This window comes from Eleginops maclovinus, chromosome 16 (assembly GCF_036324505.1).
Source record: "Eleginops maclovinus isolate JMC-PN-2008 ecotype Puerto Natales chromosome 16, JC_Emac_rtc_rv5, whole genome shotgun sequence".
In the NCBI taxonomy this organism is placed as follows: domain Eukaryota; kingdom Metazoa; phylum Chordata; class Actinopteri; order Perciformes; family Eleginopidae; genus Eleginops; species Eleginops maclovinus.
This window is the reverse complement of record NC_086364.1, coordinates 14,315,889-14,336,041: the sequence shown is the minus strand read 5'-3', so window position 1 is coordinate 14,336,041 and position 20,153 is coordinate 14,315,889. Positions and strand designations below refer to the sequence as shown.

The following is a 20,153-nucleotide window of genomic DNA, read 5'->3' as shown; positions in this document are numbered from 1 at the left end:
TGTTTTGACATGCAAGCACTGAGTAACACTTTAATTTAACATAACTTTCTTTCAAATGTTAGTCTTTTAGGCTCCACTCCATTCCAGGGAATCCGTTACTTGTCTTGAGTTTTAAAGGAAGCAATGATCCCAGAAATACAAGCAAGCCTGGAGGTGGTTAAGACATGAAAGTGAGGTAAGAAAGACAAGAGATTCATTCATGGGAAGGTGATTCAAGGCACCGACATCCCTGTATCTGTGCACAGCGACAGAAGATCATTATTACTCACTCACACTAGTCACACCTGGGCTCACACGCAAACCTGGGATCAAACTGACAGATGAGTGATTGCAACACAATTGTACCAGCCCATATTCATCACATAATACATTACTAAGGTTGTTAGATAATTAAAAGAATTATGATGATAGATATTATAACATTACAATTAATTACATTCAAATCCTCACAAAGTAAAATTCCATCAGTAATTAATTAATTAATTAACAGGGTTTTTTAAACATGCGTTCATATTCCGTAAGTGAACATTTTTCACTCACAGGCAAAATAATTAAACACTCCATGATAAGCAAACATGAATTATGCAGTTCTGTCAATTATACTCTACTGCCACTATTTGTTATGATATGATTTCATGCATTTTATTTTTATTTACTTTTTTGCATTTCTTAAAGTTTTTAATCCAATATCTTACTCCTGATTTTAAAGAAATGGGTAGCGAAAACAATAAACTCTATTTACCATAATCCTTTGCGCGCCTACGTTGGCTGAGAGCAGCATGTGCTGCGCTGCTCTGCTCCAACTATGGCTCAGTGCGGCTCAAGCTCTTCACAGGAGCGCATCGTATCGGCTACAGTAGAGACGCTAGCTGGAGCTCGAGCAGAGACCATCACTGCACAAGGATAACCCGGCTGCTTTTTCTGCTATTGGAAAATAAACACAGCGCTTGATTTACAAATTCAGCAATCACTTTACGCATTGGTTCGTTTGGCGCATACAGAGGATTAAAAGCTGTGGTTACAGCACTGACACACGTGGAGGAGTTATTGTTATTATTATTTTTTTAAACTTTATGATGGCAGAAGCTGATGGATTCAACGCGGGATTTGTATATCGTCTTTTAGGATATGAGGAAATAATGTCTCTTTCACGGGATGAGTGGTGTACATTTCTCCTGCTTCCAAAGTCCTGCTGCTGGACCAGCCGTTTGTCGGACAGACGAGTCTCTTGGGATACTTCGCGCGTGTGGCCAGTGTCACAGTTGGCCAACACTATGATATGATTTGAAAATCGATATTTGTAGCTGTGGATTTTGGCACAATGAATGGAATATCCTGGAATATATTTTGAGAGCGCTGCTCAGCAGATGGTCAGCTGTTTGGATACTGACAGATCTCATCTCCTCCTCCAGCAGGTAAGAGAATTACATACCTTGAGCTCTAAAATGTTATGAGCTTACTTAATTTCTGTCGTAGTTAATGTTGTCATTTAATTATTTGTGGCTGTATAAACAGTCAAGTTGTTCTGGGATGTTCCTAAGTGTACCACATAAGGAATAACTTCATTTAATCCGTTGTTATATCACAAATGAAACAAAAACTTTTAACAATGGCTGTTTTGACCAAAGGTTCTGTCATTATCTCACCACACACCCATTTGGCCTACATATTCAAAACCAAATCACTCATAACAATCAAACTCCCTTGAGATGAGATGCAGTTAGGACAACTCTTATTTAGTTAGTCTGAACTGTGTCTGTGGAGGGGGGTGTGTTTCATACAACAGCCCTGTTACATTTGTATTCACCTGCTCATTGTTAGAGCACTGCTCTGTTATAAACCCTCAAAACATACTCATATTGATGTATTTTAGACACAGGACTTGAATCCCCTATTTTTTTCAAATTGAGCCCCTTTTTCACCTGTCCCACACCAGACATAGCCATACACCTGCAGTGCCAGGTGACCACATACTATTCAGAGCCACAGCCTATAATAAGTTATGAAAGACCAGGTGCAGTAAAGTAAATGAACAGTGTGGATACAGTGACCATAGAAAGCAACATGCAGTCCACTCACCTCTCCCACAGTGACTCCATTCAGGTGAGAGTAAATCTGTCTCCACAACTTTGCCCACAGGGAGGGCCTTCAATGTGAAGTGACTGTCAGTAGTGCAAGCTGCTGCTTCTTGACACACGGCTTGTGTATGCTTAAAACACAGAAAGATCCGGATGATGTGTAGATGCGCCGTTTGAGTGGAACCTGCAGGTGCATGTTAACACGCTAGGTGATGCACCCTAAGAAGTCAGGATCATATGAGAGAAGTGTTCAGCTTGTAAGAATATCCATCTTTATTGAACATACTTGTGACATATGGCATTGCACACAAGTAGCTGTGTGTTCATGCAACTTATCTGATGAAGCTTCCTACACCCTTCAGCTCTCACTCCTCAATAACGTCCACTTCCTTAGCAATGAAGAATTCCATCTATTGTTGGGGCAGGGGACAGAGCCCCACTATATGTCTGTATACAGCGCAAAGCACAGACCGAGCACCCCCTCTCCTCCAACTCAGCACCCCCCACACCCCCCTCCATTAAAAATCTTCTCCAAACAAGACCCCCTTTCTCCACTGAAGAGGGACCCTCTGTCTAATGCCAAGTGACTCTCATGGCCAGCATTGACGGTGGGACACTTGCTTCACAAAAGGAGCTGAAGTGTCAAATAAACTCGGTCAGAGCCCCCGACACACAAGAATTCCTTTATCTGGCACCCTGGGAGGCAGACAAAGACAGACTTTGTGTCAGTGAGCAGGCCTTGACTAAACACTGGGGCTTTTTTTACTCCTCTTCTACCAACTTCTGCCTCTTCTTCCTCCTCCTCCTTTTGTCATTTGAACGGTGTAGCAGGAGCATGTCTGTTGATGTGACCCCGCTTGCCCAGCATCTGTCCTGCACACAGCCAACATCACCCCTGTGCTGTGTAAGCACCATACAGACACAGATACACCCCTGCAAGCCCACTCTCCTACACCCACTTCTGACTGTTTGGCATCCAAGCAGCCAAAATCTGCCATACTTTTCAGACATCCTTTTTTTTACATGTTTGTTTATGTCTTCCATAGCTGAGAATAGCCAAGCAAGATTTTGCTTTCTCTCAGGGCTGAGTGTGCTGGCTGAGCTGTTATATGATATGCTTGTGGTGAACCGCAGTAGAGAGCCATATACACACACCAGGGTCAGAGTCACTTAACAACACTGTATTTACTCCACTCAACATTTCCTAGGAACTTTCTCATCACTAGTAATTCTTTGAATTAAGTTTACGCTGTATTCTCATTTGTTTTTATACTTGAATGTAACCATATTGAGCTACTTTTAAAGCTCCTCACACCACCAAGTTCTTGGATGATTAGCCTGGATTTGTTGTTACCTGTGCTAATCCAGTATCATACACACTTTAAACTAAACAGACCGGCGCTTTCCACACTCTATAGTGTGCATCTTGAAAGTGAAAACCTAGTCTGAATGGAAGCAAGCCCAAAGTGCTGGAGAATGACCTCATAACGTGTTGAGACAACGTTGAAGCAGCGCCCCTGAGTTGTGGCCCTGAGCTGGAGCTGGCCGGCCCCTGTGACAGACATGTGTATCAGGCCCCCAGGCATGCTAATACAGGCCTGCCAGAGAGCGATAGTCCCCAGCACAGTGGTTAAGGTAAACAGATCAAGTTGCTGTGGCCGAGCGTGTTAATGGTGTGTTTATGAGCTTAAGTTGAGTGGTGATTTATCATGTCTAAACTCAAGGCTCACCTTGGGTCATGGCCTTGATGGAGCCCAGTATCTGACTTGTGTGTGTGGTTGTATGTGACATTGCACACAGGTGAAAACACCAACGGAGCAGTGTGACCCCCGATTGAACTATGTCTCGATTTCACGTCCATTTTTGACCACTGTAGGGAAATGTAAAGCATTTGGAAAACATTTATTAATCACCACTGTTTTTTTTTTAGCAAAATATGCCCTCGGCATTACCTCATCAGGGCCCTTGGGCTAAAGCCTAAAATCACCCTTCCATCATTAGTGTCAGATAGCTTTTAATGAGCTCCATGAGAAATATCATGCTGTAAATAAGCTGTTTGCACCATTTACACTCAGTCTTTGTGCGTGTGTGTCTGTCAGTGTGTGTTTAGAATGGACTCTAAAGTTTGTCTGAACAGGAGAACTGTCATTTATTAGTAGTGCAGGAACAATGGGGAGCTTGTCTCCGGGGTGGTGGGGGCCAGAGGGGGGCCAGAGGGGGCCGGTGGAGCCAGGGGAGGGTGGCCTGAGATTGGGCAGCAGCCTCTGACCAAGAACAAGCCACTGTCTGATGGAGAGAACTGCTGACCCTTCCTGAGTAAATGGCACCTTTGTTTCTAGGTGTGTGTGTGTGTGTGTGTGTGTGTGTGTGTGTGTGTGTGTGTGTGTGTGTGTGTGTGTGTGTGTGTGTGTGTGTGTGTGTGTGTGTGTGTGTGTGTGTGTGTGTGTGTGTGTGTGTGTGTGTGTGTGTGTGTGTGTGTGTGTGTGTGTGTGTGTGTGTGTGTGTGTGTGTGTGTGTGTGTGTGTGTGTGTGTGTGTGGTTTTGAAAAGCTGGGAGCAGTGTTAAAAGTTTTCTTTTTCTCAGCGCTTTGGTGATTTCCCCTCCATTTGTGATTTTCTCCTGGCTTTAAGTTTTGTGACAGATTCCCTGGGAACCTGTTTAAGAAATGGGTGCGAATTAATTAGTAATCACCCACAAATTACACACCAAAACATGTCTATTTATGAACAGGTAACACCCAATAATTTGCCCTGAATTTTACAATGCAGTGTTTTGATTTTCAGCTATGAGGACATGAACTTGATACTTTACGGTCAAGATGCCAAACAGAGGTGCCCAATGCTCCCATCATAGTGCAAGTGCCTTCAGTTCTACACAACAGAGTAGCATGTCTATCAAGCTACGCATAGCTAGAGACCTCCACCAGACAAATGCTAAGAACTAATTAGCTATTTATGTTTTCCTCTGGCTTGTTGCCACAGTCTGTGGGGTGCTCTTTCTACTACTACCAACAATTGTCTTCTCTCTCTCTAATGATGCTCATGAGAGAAAGATGCTTTGTCTACACAGGGGGTTAAGGGAATACAAGAGGTGTGTGTTTTTTTGGGGGGGGGGGGGTTAAGGGAGGAGAGAAGGGGGGGGGTAAATGCTGGTTGGTAAGAGCAGCAGATTGCTGATTTCCTACACGGAAACCACAACTTGCTGTGTGTGTGTGTGTGTGTGTGTGTGTGTGTGTGTGTGTGTGTGTGTGTGTGTGTGTGTGTGTGTGTGTGTGTGTGTGTGTGTGTGTGTGTGTGTGTGTGTGTGTGTGTGTGTGTGTGTGTGTGTGTGTGTGTGTGTGTGTGTGTGTGTGTGTGTGTGTGTGTGTGTGTGTGTGTGTGTGTGTACGTACGAGGGTGTTCTCCTGCTTTGGGAGTTATCAGGAAGTGGGAGGCTGAGACAGACAGCTTGTGCTAAAGTGAGAGTGTGGCAGGGAGGCTTTAGAGGAAGTGGTGAACATAAGTGGGGGATTCTTTAAAATTATGCCTCTGGGTCTGACTCTTAAAGCCTGTCTTCTTTGATAAACCTCTCTCTGCACCTGGTGTTTGAATTTTTTAACTTAAATCCATGCATCGTGGCCCGCCATTTCCTATTGGGTGATTTAAAATTGGGCACACTTCCTCTGGATTTTTATTTTAAATCCTGCTATCCCTGCTCTCCTTGACCTCCTGTGTGAGCACAGCCCTGTAGGAATAAAGTAGAAAGAGCATTGGGGAGATGGAGAACACAGGCAGGTGAAAGGAGGATGGGAGGAGGACAGACTCTTTTCCCCAACATGCCCCTCCTCGACACACAGAGCAAACAGCAAAGACACATAGCACAGCACAGGGGCATCTCTGTTGGCCCGGACGCTGACAGACAATACTCCATTCAAACTCCCCTCAGCCACAGGAAGGCTGCACACAGCGACCACATCAGTAGGAGGACACTATGGATCTACAAAAGAGTGATGAATATGATATGCTAAGAACAGGCCAAAACGTTTCACTCAGTACCATGGGTTAAAATATATTTGTTTTATGGTGATGGATGGTCAGGTGTCTTCTTGACCTTCCTTGCAAGGAAAAAACCATCAGAATGATCTTTGTTGTTTGGCAATGCCTAAAATACCAGTCATTCCCCTCCTTTTTTCTCTCAAACTGACCCCACTTTTTTTGTGCTCTCGTTTTGGAGGGAAAATTCTTCCCTTTGTTTTTCCCTCTCACAAATGTAACATTCCACCGAACCTGTGACCATTTCCAGCCTTTACTTTGCTGGGTGTGGGTCGCCACGGCAACTCTAGGGCGTTTCAGCGAGTCACACCTACACAAGTAAGCCATCCTCATTCAGGAGTTTGGTCCTTTTTTTTCCATTCGATCCACTCTTTCACTCCTCCTCCCTTTTCTTTCGTTCTCAGTGGGGAGGATAAAGGAAACATTTTCGGTGTGAAGAGGAGCGTGAAATTTCCTGTGTGACCTCCCCGGGACACAGCAGACCACCAGGCTCCTCAGACGACTGAGTGTGTGTGTGTGTGTGTGTTAAGTCCTGCGCTTGCTGGGAGATCTGTAAGAATCTTGCTGACAGCATTTAGGCTAGTGCGTGTCTGTTTTTATTTGCATAGTTTAAAAGAGATTGAATGAGGTCGATTTAAACTCTTAACATAAAAAGTGCTATTAAGCTGGCTTAAGTGTCCTGACATTTAGATCGTTCCACCAAATTACAATGTCACATTAGAGCATTTAGGCCTATAGGCAGATGCTCCTATGTTTAAGGCTCTCCCAGAAGGCCCGTAGGCTTGGTGGTGAAGCTACCACAGTGAGCCCAGCAACAGACGTGCTGTGGAAGTGGCTGTCAGTGTCCCTGACCAAAGTCGCAGATAAGCATACAGAGCCAAAGTGCTGTAATGACAGCTAAAACGACTGGAAGTTGTCCAGACGTCAGGCTGTCAACACAGGGCATCACTCATTCAACAGACTGAAAAGAGGCACATTCATGCTCCTCACTGGGTCTTTCATTGGATTTTGTGTAATAATTAAAACGGATTCAAATGTTGGCACTAACTTAAGGGCTGTATAACCTGGTTTTATAACGATGAGTTTATATTGATTCATATTTTTTTGATATTTTCACTCTTGGTTATATTGTAGTAGTCTTTGGTTGGTTTGTTTGGGTTTCCTTTGTGAATTTGTTAGACTCTGCTGCGCCCTTGTGGACAAAAGTGGTAGCAACATCAGCAGTTTACTGGGCTGCATTTGCTCTTCTGGCCACTAAAGTTGTGTGGTGCTAATGGGAAACCTTAGTTAGGACTTGAAGGAATTTCGGTAAGCTATGTGTTGACATAAATAACCGCTAACTTTTAACAATGTCAGTCATGCACGAATATCATCATTCATTGTATTATATAACGTTTAATGTTTTATATTATTATTAAGTATAGCTTTGCAGAATTCAAAGTTCCTATTCAAACCAATTTTTCGTTGTGCTGTTCCAGTGCGATTGGATAGTCCATGTCCACCAAGACCAACAAAAGAGATTATTAAATCCTCGGCAAACCACCTTTATATGTCAATGTATTGATTGTTTTCATATGCTTAATTGTTTCCATCTCTATATTACTCCATCTGTATGTATTATTATAAATCAACTTTAAAATGTGTTAAAATACCACTCTACAGCCAACCCACTCAGCATTGTCAGGATCTCCTGAAACCACATCATAGTTACGCATTATGTCACCTGAAAGTGATTTGTCAATCTGGTGTGTGCACACATTTCATCATCCAAACTTCAAACATTAACTCCAAGTTATAAGGTTAAAAATAATGTACACATTAGTTAGCAAAGTCTTGCACGTTTTGGCTTATTGAACGTTATTTATTTATTTGTATCTCAGACCCTCTTTATTTATTCTAAATATGATATAAACAGGTCGAAAAATGGTTTCATATTATTATTAAGCTTTTTACACTGAAATGAATTGTGACTTTACCTATGACTGCATTCCTTAAAACACCAAAGCATTGCACCTTTTTCAAACACCACTAGAGGTCAGAGTTGTATCCTTGTCTGGAAAAACAACGGAACACTCTGCTGCTTTACTGTTAAGAACTATACAGTATTCATTGTAGTCTTCTATCTATATGTTATAACACAGATTCAACTCGGTGTAACCACTGTTTAATTGTATCTGCTTCTGATTCAGATCTTTTGAATGATTTCCTTTAGGATATTGGCAGTTTATTTGATGGTCTCTATTGCTCGTTTTTGATGGCCCGTTCTTACTTGTCCTATTAGTGTGTGTGCACTTCTGCCTTATAAAATGTTGACCTATTTGCTTTCAGTTAAAGAGATTTCTAGTTTTTCAGGTTTCTGTAAGCTGGAGATCATGAGTAATATTGGCATTGTCATACGTTTTTAACATACTTGACTTGCTCACCTGTTTGTTGTGCCAACATTATCACATGTTTAAGATAAATAATTTCACGTTCTCCACTGCTAACTTACTGTAACTCTAATGTAACGATTATTTAGTATTTTATTATATTTGCATAACATAATCTCCTTTCTTTCGCATCACAGAGGACACAGATTAAGAGTGATGATTTAAAGATTCAAAGGCTTAATTGTCAGAGTGCAGAGTAGCAGTGTAGATATGGCAATGGAAAACTCAAGTCCTAGGCTGAATTGTGTATCTTTAGTTCAAACTGTTTTAATGTAAAGTGCTGATTTTATCTGCCTGAAGTTTTCTCCTCTTCGCTTGACAGCGCATAACAACAAAGTGTCATTGTTTTCTTGGCGGGCACAATACTTCTGCAGAACAGTTGACTACATTAGCCACTAGATGCTGCTCTTCATGAGACTAGAAAGTATAGGGAGAACATTTCTTAAAGCAGTTGTATACTTTAAAGTCCTTAGATATGACACTACACTTACTCACTCTTTGAAATGCATTTGTTGTCCAATTAGCTTGTTACTGTTAAAAAAAAAAAAAAAAGTGAAAAACATTTTCAGGTGAAAAGCTTGGTGAAAAGCTGCTTCCAGATGGCTTTTTTACTTGTAGTCTCTTGTTTAATCACTAGATGGCAATGTGGTAACATGAAATATGTTTCCCACTCTGGAAAGTTAAAGCTACTTACTCGGCATGTCCAGGTAACCCTGTGATCTATGGAGTAATGGATGAATATTGGCATTATTATCTTCTTATTGCCCCTCATTCTAGCTCATCTCCCTTTGAAGATCAAAGTGGCCGTGTGTCTCTGTGTGTACCGACACTGATAAACCCAGAGTGAACTCCAATAAAGCCAACTGCTCACTTTGTACATCTGTCGATTCTAACTCCTCTCTGGCCTTACTTCAAAGTTAGACATTTCACACACAAAAAACAGCATAGTAGAAGATACCATTTTAAATGTATAGTCGTGTAAGCTCGGTAAAAAAACAACAGAAAAGCTAGAAAGCAATTCAAACGGTAAACAACCATCTGCAACTAGTCTGCCTGTTTAAATCATGATACGGAAACTTGGCAAGTCCTTTGGCTCATTGTTGGCCTCACTCCTCCTCTGTGAACTTCCGGCATTGCAGAACAGTGAGAATGAATGAGAGAAAGCTGCAGGTGACATGGCCAAAGAACAGGTGGGGTAGCTTATTATTGTGTGACCGTAATAGCACAAGTGTAGTGCCAATTACAGTTTAGTTCCCACTGGTTTCCTGTATGCGTATACTGTTTCAAGTATATATGTTGATTTACAGGCCTAGGTGGTAATCCACAATGATTGCTCTTTCATGCATATGGTTAAACTCATTAATAACTTCTACGTTTCAGATCTGCAAATAATACTTTTTGTGATATTATTTGCTCTTGATTCAGGCCATTAATATGATTTTTTCGTTTAACTTTTTCTTTTGAGAGCTTGCTCATTTTGAAGCTCTTCCTTTCCTTCTCAGTGTGTGTGCTCTACATTTTGAACTTGTCCAATTTACTTTAAGCTTATGAGATTTCTAGGTATGAAGTTATTCAGGTTTCTGTCAGTTGGAGGTCATTGGTGGCATGAGCAGAAATGTAATGTTCGCTCATCTTTCATTTGTGTGTTGTGCAACCATGTGCAAGTAAAACATGTTCACATCTCCATACACAGTCATTTAGCCATACTACATTATATGTATGAACATGTGTAGTAAGGTATACACAATTCAAGCGTCTTGCACTGATAAAAGTGTATGTCTACCTGCCCAGCTGATCAGATTCCCCCTTTTGGTTGGATCCACCTTGAAGACCTGTGCTGCCACGTTATGCGCACACAAGGAAAGTCGGGTAGTGAAAAGGAGGTTCTGTGCTGTTGTGAGGTCTCCAAACTCTTAAGCCCAAAACTGTAGCACGACTACACAAATACAACAGGGACTGATATAGTCTTTAACCTGTGAGTACACACACACACACACACACACACACACACACACACACACACACACACACACACACACACACACACACACACACACACACACACACACACACACACACATTCTGACACACACTTTCTAACGTTTGCAATATTCTATAAACTGTGTACAGGTACTCCCTCTAATCTATTTTTCTTACCAAAATCAAATTTCAAACTAAGTATGTCAGAGCTGTTGGCACTTGTTTTATTTCTTCTCCTAGATTTAAAAAAAATTCTCGGTGAAAGTGGAGGTTTGCCTTTATGGTGAACTTGTTGACATTAGCACTTGCGTCAAATCTCATTCCTTTTCAGTTGCTAAACCACACATCAGTCAATGCTTGCAACACTTTTCCAACCTACTTATCTCCTCAATCATACTGTTTAAGCTTTCCCATATTACTCATCTGTTCATAACAGTCGATCATCTAAATACTTCAGCAGCTTTTGATAACTGCTACCGTGGGCTTGTGGAGCTAAGAACCTGACCAGACGTGTCCAGGCCAGACCGGTAGAGTACCAGCTCTGTGGCCCTGAGGGAAACGTCCATGTTTTTCCCAAGCTGAGGCATTGTGTTGAGGCATGGCACAGTGGGTAGAGTGAGCAAGACAAGGTGGAGCTTTTGATAGAGGAGGAAGTCTGAGTGTGTATCTGTCTAGTCGATTCCTCAGGTAAACCTGTCTGTTCAAGTTAATCATCAACTTGGGATTCTGGATTTCTGTACTTTGCAGGCAAGCGAGGCATTAGGAAAACGCGTGTTCATTAACTGCATTTTTCAGATTTGAAACCTCAGAATGCATACACTGGCAGTTGTATCAACCAAATGTTTGCAGCAGTGCAATAAAGCATTACATGGTGAACCTTTTTCTTTTACTATTTCTAATGGTTCTGTGTCTTTGCTCCCTGTGGTTGACGTTAATGGGGTGTTGTTAGTGGCAGCAGCTCCTTTACAGGCCTTCTCATCGTACAGCAGCACCCCCACTTCTCTCTGCTCAACACTGTTTCACCCTTCCACAGGGGAACCTTCACTGCAATACTAGGCTGTCAAGGATAGCATTGGCAATACTTCAATTAAAAACCAAGGGAAATCCTAGCGCAATAAAATGAATAACCATGTCTTCCCTTTATGCTGCTACCCCCAGTCGGCACTGCAGCTCTCACATAACAGTGACCTAAATGTGGTGCACGTGTGTTGGGACCTGGACAGCCGTAAAAAGGGAATTTTAGAGCTCAACTTGTAGCAAAGCTGGAGAACACATAGGCGCGTGCACCCACACTCAAACACCAACCTAAACCTTGAAGAAGCACATTAGCAGCGATGCTGTTGTAAGCTTGGGTTTCAGTGTGGTGTAAGGAGGGGAGTTTTTATTAGGTGGGTACATATGTTTGTGTGTGTTCCTCCGTTCGTTTACAAAGCCTGCACTCCTCTACTGTAAACTTTGCCTACCTCGCCTCTTTCTGACATCTGTCTCTCCCTTACACACATACAGTATATTCCTACGCCACCTTCTCAGTCAAGTTCATACAAGCTTTAACTTCAAATCGAACCTGGTGTCCCAAAATCTGTACGGATATATTATTATATTTCTAAAATCAGGATAGACTGTATGAATAGTGCGTTATGTGCACTGTGTGTCCTGTAAAGGCAGGGAGGTATGGGAAAGTTTTACATGTTTACTGTTACTTAGAGGCTTGATGGAGAGCCTGGTGGCCATGAGGACAGGGCAAAGGTCTCTCAGGTGAGGTCGGCCTTTTCCATCCCTTCCAGAAGTGTGGCGCCATGCATCAACCCAGCTGGTCTGTCCTCTAGAGGGCCAAGACCAGGCAAACCGGGAGAAAAGGCTGAGATCAGTTTGAGGAAAGTTTTTGGAAAATGTGAGTGAAGTGGTCGGGGACCTGGTGGTTACTGATGGCAAGTTTCCCTCCTGCCAGCTGCCAGCTTATCGACTTTAACGATGTAAGCGAGCGATGGCCCGTCCCTCTAACCCCTGGGTCTCCGTGTCCTTCTTGCCCGCCAAGGCAGCAAGAATGGCAGCAGCACACCAATAAAGCCCCACATGGTTCTGATTGAGGGGTATTAAAGTTCACTTTTCTTCACTGGCGTTCACCTATTTGCTGAATCATGGAGATCAAAGAAATTGGAACAGCCCGGCGCGTTTGATAATCTTTGCGCCTCAAAGGTCTTGCTTACTCAAATTGCCTTACTGTAGATTTCTTTAATCATCTAATAAACAGGTTTTCTTAAACAATATAAACCCCAACCTAAGGCTGAACTGCTTTTCCAATTAACAACTTTTTAATACAATGGTTTTTCCTTACTTTTTAAAAACCTTTCCTTTTGGGACACTGCAGGGCAAAATTATTTGCTAGTCCCCTTCTTACTGTAATTTTCATCCTACCTTCCCTATCACCTTGTTCCATCCTGTTTTCCTGCGCTCTTCTACTGAGCTGTTTTGGAAGGAGCTCCAGGGGCAGTATTCATTTAAGAGTCAGATATAAACAGGCATTAAAAGGCAGCGTGGTCTTAATTAGCTGTAACTGCTGGTATGTTTGGTGTGATTGTGTAATGTTTATACTTCAGTGTGTGTGTGTGTGTGTGTGTGTGGGTGTGTGTATGCTGTATCAGGCCACCTTGCTAATCACCCAGCGCTCGTTTTATTGCCGTATGCGATGATGTAACGATGCTTTAGTGAGAAAGACGCCTGTCATAGTGACATTGATGACATGGATCACTTTTAATGTCAGCAAGAAAAGAGTAAAAATTGCTTTTGTAGCTCACATATATGTGCCTTATCTTACTTACAAGATTATGCCTACCTTTACAACACTAAAAAGGTTAGAAGTAACTAAACAAAATGACACTGATTTGTCTTTCGGAACAAACAAATAGTTTGCAGATTTACAGAGGATCCCATAAGGCTTGGTTCAGTGTGTGACTTGCTTTTCAAATGGGTTGTTTTGTGAAAGGCAACAGAAAACACATGAGCTGGCAGAGTTTATGAGGCAATGTAGTGTACTTGCGGTCTATTAGTGCAAACTTTGTGCGTAGGTGTATTCCAGATACAGATGGTGTTCTTATGAATGCTTTATCCTCCTGACCACTACTCCTCAGGTTTATATCAGGAATCCTACAGTGATTATGAAAATGAAATAAGTGTCTAGTTCTGTAAAACTACCTGCCCCTGTACTGTAAAGTTATGACATTTTGCCCTGTCATAAAGGAGCTACAAGAACCATAAAAACACCTTACGATGTCTGGTTTTCTGTAGCCAGGCTATTAAGCTGTAAAACCCTATTGTAAAAACCTAGATTGAACCGATATAGATGAGGCGAGTGCAGCAAAGATGAAAAGGGCCATACTTTGATAAACCTACAGTGGGCTTGGTTCTTACCGGGAAGCACATGGGAAAATTCTTTGAATTCCCCGGCCTCACACCCTTACTCTACTTTTGCCGCCTTGCAGCCAATACCTCTGGCTACATGCACTTGTTTGTGGCGCGTTTGACGTCAGTTCCTCAAATAAATGAGTCTCCTCCCTCCTGTTTGAAAAAAATCCTTTACTTTATAGCTGGTACATTGGACTGAATGTGATAAGAGAGCGTTAGGTGCAAAGGGATATTTAACTTGGCCGATACACTAATATTCAGCTACTACTGTGTAGGTGGGCCAGATCACACGACTGCCTGACCATGCTGACTCGCCACCCTCCTTCCCGTTTCCTTTTGTCCTTCGCCTCTTCTATCTATCTTCCTATAATTGTGTCCCAGACCCAGACATGTCCATAAATAAACGGGGTCTCCCTCTCCTCAACCAGACCCAAGCCATGTTTATGTTCAGGGCCTGTGATGGGGGGCCATCTGGACCACGGGGCCTGCCTCACCGCCTCTCTCTGGGCTCAGGTGGAATCAAGATGTGCCACCAAACACCAGCATCTGCCTAACAGAGGCTTAAAACATAACCATTGGCTCATTGGAGATATATATTTTTAAACTTCATTAAAGATTAAATCCTTGACTCATGTTCCACACATCTTTGTTTTAACACTTTGCAGTCCTATCAAAGCACTAAAACAAAACTCCCTAGAAATAAAATTACTTATCAAAGAGTCACTCTTGTGTTATATTTATTTATTCTGTGTAGCATTAATTATTTTTGTAAAGCTTCTGTTTTTGTTTGTGTAATTAGGCTGAAACTCTTTGGTCAGGATGGCATAATCTTTCAATTCCTTCTTTACTTTATGCAATCTGCAAAGAAAGTGAAAGAATTAGTCATGACAGACAGTGGAGGAGATTTTAGGTTTATTTACATTACCTGGATGTGGTCTCCTGTTCTTCATTTCATTTGCTCCAGGAGCCATGCTATTAAAACTAATGAACACTTATTACCTCAAGTTGGATCCTGAGCTCATTGCTAAACATTTCTTCTGTAGCTGTTTGTTTTACTTGTACCTGATTATTCAAACAGAGTAGTAAAACATGTGGCTGAGTCTTTGCCTCTGGTCTTTACAGGTTGTCTCATAAACAGTCTGATCTATGATACGTGATTGGACCTGAGAGCCACAGTTTTCATAAGAAAAATCACGGGTGGTCTTTGCTTTTTTTTGCTTATCATCTTGGACTGAAACTATAATATTGTATTTAATGTGCAATCTAACGTCTACTTGTAAAATCTTCAGGATGCTATGTTGTTATTAGACAGAGCGGTTTTATGGTTGAACACATTGCAGCCTTTGCAAACTTACATTTCTGTGTGTATTTTCATCTCCCTCGTCTTGTCGAGGGGGAATGACAGATTTTCTTGGTTTGCTCAAATCAAGACTTCTGCTTTGCAAATGTGAAGGCGCATGGAGACTGCGGTAGAACTCCTCAGCTGACACAGTTTTATGAGTTGATTTGAATTATCTGACAATTTAGACACGTTTTGTGTTTCTTTAACTTTTATTATAGGTGGAAACAAATTAAATGTAAGTGTGCTGGATTCAGAAGAGTAGAATGCATGCCTTGTTTTTAACCATGCCTCTTGTTAAGCTTAGATTATGTTAGTATTTTGGAAAATATGACGTTACTACAGTTTTAATGTAAATTATGTCAGCCGTCTCACCCCATCGCCTTTTTATCATGTTTCAACACCGACAAGATTGGATTGCTTGATGGCTTAATAATTGTTTGCTCATCGCCAGGTGTCAGATGAAGTTAATATCAGTAACTGACAGAGTTACAACAGTTTGTGTGTGTGTGTGCAAACAGTATGTCTATATATTTATGGGTACATGGCAGCTTCGATGTGTCACTGCAGACCATCAGTGGCATTAGAGAGTATTAGTGAGTGACACATGAAAGTGTGTATTCCCCTTCCCCTGCTGAGACCTTTGTGCTGCATAAATCAGCCCGAACAGCTCGGGTATTGTTGAGGGAAGGAAAGAGCCTTTTCTTTTGAATCCTCTCCCGACTCTTGTGGTTTTTAATATGATATGTGCATACGGAAAGCATGGTCAAATAAACAGCGTGTAAAGTTTCCCTGTCTGTACCAATCCGTCAAAAAGAGATGGAGCTCAACTTTCGTCCTCCGGCGCTGCTTCACCCTCACCAAACCCCTCCCACTGCCCTGCAGCTCTTGTCAAACCCCAGCTGGAATTTCCCTAGAGTCAGAGTTAGCCATTTATACTTGTTTAATGAAATATTGTTAGAAGGCAGGCCACTTAATGGCACCTTTTGTTTGTCAAATACAAGATAAAAGTGCACCTTCAAGAGAAAGGGGGAGAAAAAAAAGGAGAATGGGGGAGGAGCGAATGAGCTAAGAGAGAATGGAGCGATAAGCCTGAACATGAGAGGTAGATTGAGGGAAAGACAGACTGGAAGATAAAAAAAAAAAAACCTTTCCTGTCTGCATTTCTGATATTACCTCTGCACCCTGGAGGAGGAAGCCTATCAGCCTGTTTTACTGAAACCCTATATGGTGAAATTAAACAGTAGGGCTTCATAAGGCTGCTAATTCTAGGTCAAAGCAATGGTACGAACACTCTTGTACTACATTTTACTTAACATGCTATCATTGTAAAAATCTGTAATTGGATATAGAACACAGGGCACCACACCTATAAATCTAGCTCGATTATAAAGGCCTGTGTTGGCTTGATACTTGGGCTCCACCTACGTCAGTGGCACAGCTGGCTCTCTCTGCCTGTGTGTGTGTGTGTGTGTGTGTGTGAGTGTGCACACTCACAGGTTATAGACTATATCAGTCCCTGTTGTACTTAGTCGTGCTACAGTTTTCGCTTAAGAGTTTGGAGACCTCACAACAGCACGGAACCTCCTTTTTACTACCCGACTTTCCTTGTTTGTACTGAAAATCATAGAACTTGATGGAAACTCGGCAAACAATGGAAAGAAAATATTACAACATTACAGCATGACGTTACAACTTAATATTTAGTGCACGATTGGGCCCTGGGTAGACATGTTAAAAGTTAGTAACATAAAGAAACCCAGCAGGACAGATTTGTGCCAAACATTGTGAGAGTATATCCAAGGCATGCCTATGGAAAGAGTTTCAAGTCCTCAGAGTATCTTAACTGTAGCTACTGAAGGAAATATTCAATGCTCACTGCAGGGGCCTTCCTCTGTTCTGTCCTGGAGAAAGGGTGCCTCCGAAGTGCCTGATAGCACACATTTTTCTTGGATGCTTCACAAAGTCTCCCCACACATCTGAAGATGTATTTTTATCACAGAACAGATGACAGGGATAATCCTTTGGTGTCTTGCCACCCTCCTTCCAACTGACCGTTGACTTCCTCTTCTTGTTTTGGTTTCCCTCCCTTTCTTTACCCCCTCTTAGCAGGTAATCCTTCCCTGTAAAGAACGGTCAGTTAAGTAGTTTAGTTGATAGCAAATGAGACCATTTTGGAAGCGTTGAATGTATGAACATTCAATGAAAGGGAAGGTTGTGACTGGCCCCTCTAACCAAAGAAAAGAGGGAAATGTGATTCATTACCAAAAGACAGTTTGTGTCACCTCTGAGGGGATAGACACAGACCGATTTAAAGTGACACAAAAATCAAGTCGACATCCTGTATCTCCCAACCCCGTCTAGTTTTGTTACACAAATGTTTTGAATCAGGCATTTACAACGTCACAATCAGATACTTTTGTAACAGTAGCATTGCTGACCTTTGTCTTGAATGTAGAAAAAATGTCGAAGCAACATCACATCAACACACACACACACACACACACACACACACACACACACACACACACACACACACACACACACACACACACACACACACACACACACCCCGTTTCTGATCAGCTTAATACGATTACACACAAATGACCAAGCTTATGACGCAGCAAAAATGCATAAGTTAAGATTCATATAGTTATGGTTTTAAAGCTTTTAGCCATCTACTCCTCTTGAAGGCTAAGACATCTCAAGTTTAGCCTCACAGTTTTATATTCCAATACTCTTTATACTAAATGAGTGTACCTGTATATTTAATTTTGAAATCAATTTGCATCATATATGATTTCCTTACATTTGATTAACAGAAATACACTTCAAATGCATTCATGTGACTCCAAAGCCCTTTTTAATCCAAAGCCTGTAGTTCTGTAAATTGTCTGTAACATTTATTGATATATAATTATATTTTGTTATTATTAATAACTAATGTTGGGTCTTTGCTTATCCTTCTCAAGCTAAGGAATTCCTATTCAGCAAACACTTTCTTAGCAGTACAGGTACATCTAATTCACCCTAAATAGCAGGCTATTTATGCTGTGAAGTTTAACATTCAGGCTGAAAGAAATGCTTTCTGTGTACAAAACATAAACGAGATGTGGAACAAACTCCGTGCTGTGCCGCTGGAGAGGAGAGAAGAGGTAAGGGAGAGGGAAGGGGGGGGGGGTAATTGCCACATTAAGGGGAAGGAATTCAAAATAAATTTAATCTCCAAATCCCTTTCACCCCCCAAGAGGTTTACAGTGAGCATGCTCCGTCTTGTTATGAGACACAAGGACAGTACAGAGAGAGTGAAATGGAGACGGGTAGAAAGAGGGCGAGGTTCTGATCGAGGTAACCAACTGGCTGCTTACCAGGATGAATTTGTGTGGGAAAGGTTCACCCAGAAGGAGCCACTTTGTATGAAAAAGCTTTTCAGCCATGTCTAAGTTGGTTTTGCCGTGTTTGTATTTGTGTGAAGTAGCTCTGATGACCTTTGCTGCCAAAGCCGCATTTGCATTTACTGTTCTTTGCCGGCACCTTTCCCACAGTGCCCCACTCTGTAGCTGAATGGTGTCAAGACCAAGGAGCGTGTTTTCAGCCTAACCAAACACACTAGGCCAGCTAATTGCATTGACTGGCACATCTTCAAGAAAAGTATGGAGAAGTGGAGGGAGTGTGGACATCATTAAAATCAGCTGCTTATGTGTTTGGTTGGACTTAAAACTTAAAACCAACTCTGGGGTCATGAGAGGATGATTGAAAAACAGACGTTAAGGTAACTGAAGGCTTTCAAAATACAAATTCTTCATTTTTCCATCAACTAGGAACTTGCTGAATAAGCATGAAGTCATTCCATCGTGTTCTTTTTCTGAAGATGAGTAACTTCCCCAAAGTTGCAGGGAGGCTGTCACCTTTTCGAGCTACAGAAGCGGGGTTAAAGGCCTGTTAGATTCTACTGTATGTCACCTCGTGGTTTAATCTCTCACTAGCACATATGGTGCGGTGTATTTTTATAATGTAATCATTCCTCCTCCTGCAACAACACAGTTAAAACTTTCTGCATGCTGGGGCAAGAATTCAGTCAAGAGCCCTGCTGACCCAGACACAGCCGGGTATAAACAATGAAACTAGGGCTTTGGCAACACACAAAGCACACACAACAGCACACACTTGCCTCACAAAACTGTGCTTGCTGCCCAAAAGCTGCTTCACTTCCTGCAAAGTTGTCCAGAGTAACTTCAGTATTGTCTCATCGTATTTGACATCTCTCAGTTAGTTAGTTAGTAGTTGAAACATGGGTTGTTGGTTCATACATGTGGGCCCTCATGAGTGGTTTTATTGCAGTGTTTACCTGACCAAATGTAAACTGTGGTATGCTGGAGTGAGTCATCTTCCGCTGTCAAGGAGGGACGGCAAGGTCAGCTGGAGTTCTTTCCTGCAGGAGCAGTTTTAGTGACACTGATTTCAGGTAGCAAAGGTAATTAAGACTGTTGCACAAGCCTATAATTATGGCCTCTCCCCATGTGTCACCCATGTCTCTTTTTACTCTGATTATCCGCTGCAAATCTACTGTATGTTGTTAAAAACCTGTTTAGTGTTCTACCTATGGCACTTAACATACCGTTTGTTTCTTGTGTTGCTGTTGACAAAGAAATACTTTGTTCTATTCAACTTGGACAGATTTGTTGATTCCACTGTTAAAAAATCTTGCAGTAGAAAGAAATATCACCTAACCTGCAGTGTGGCACAGGAGAATTGAAGGCATGATTGAATGGGATTGTCTTTGCCCCCCTCCCAGCTCATTAGGGATACATCAGCCTGGGTTTCAGGGTGCTGACAAGCTGATTTGGTGTGATGGGGTGCCCTGTGGATGCACATGCCATCCCTTTGGCTA

At 42.0% G+C, this 20,153-nt stretch overlaps 1 long non-coding RNA gene across 1 annotated transcript in view; it reads left to right on the top strand.

Annotated features, from left to right (window-relative positions):
* The first annotated feature begins 285 nt into the window (after positions 1–285).
* LOC134878165 (uncharacterized) overlaps positions 286–20,153 on the top strand; it is a 51,794-nt gene continuing 31,926 nt past the window's right edge. The window contains exon 1 of the long non-coding RNA XR_010167655.1: positions 286–1,415. This is a non-coding gene — a long non-coding RNA (uncharacterized LOC134878165). The remainder of the gene's footprint in view (positions 1,416–20,153) is intronic.